Here is a 443-nt window from a genome sequence, read left to right on the forward strand (position 1 = left end):
AGCGAGAGAGAGACAGAGAGAGGGAGAGGGAGAAAGGGAGAGAGAGAGAGAGAGAGAAAGGGAGAGCAGAATCTCAGCCATGGAGCTGAGAGGTTGTTACGGACTCTGAACACACCCAGACTCCCATAGCTGCCATCGGATTGGAGGAGCCTCTGAATCCCAGCAACAGCTCTCGATGACTCCTCCTATTTTTGCTTCCACAAAGGATTCACCAGTGAATGAACTGAATCAAGCACTAGCTGTTGAGATAGTGAGAGCCTGTCTCCCTCTCCTTCTCTCTTCCCCCTCTCTCTCTTCATCTCTCTCTCTCTCTCTCCGCCTCTCTCCATATCTGATGGCTTGAATGTTTCAGGGCACAGGCGGGGAGTTTAGTACATGAAGCTTCAGCAACAGATCATGCTCTCTCGACAAGAAGACATGTTCCAGAACAGCACAGAACCTTC

General features: G+C 50.6%; 1 protein-coding gene across 1 annotated transcript in view; it reads left to right on the plus strand.

Annotated features, from left to right (window-relative positions):
* The first annotated feature begins 244 nt into the window (after positions 1-244).
* rims4 (regulating synaptic membrane exocytosis 4) overlaps positions 245-443 on the plus strand; it is a 17,640-nt gene continuing 17,441 nt past the window's right edge. The window contains exon 1 of the mRNA XM_048255564.1: positions 245-443. This exon is cut by the window's right edge and continues 622 nt beyond it. The gene's annotated coding sequence lies outside the window, so the exon portion shown is untranslated.

Source organism: Alosa alosa, chromosome 10 (assembly GCF_017589495.1).
Source record: "Alosa alosa isolate M-15738 ecotype Scorff River chromosome 10, AALO_Geno_1.1, whole genome shotgun sequence".
NCBI classification, from domain to species: Eukaryota; Metazoa; Chordata; class Actinopteri; order Clupeiformes; family Clupeidae; genus Alosa; species Alosa alosa.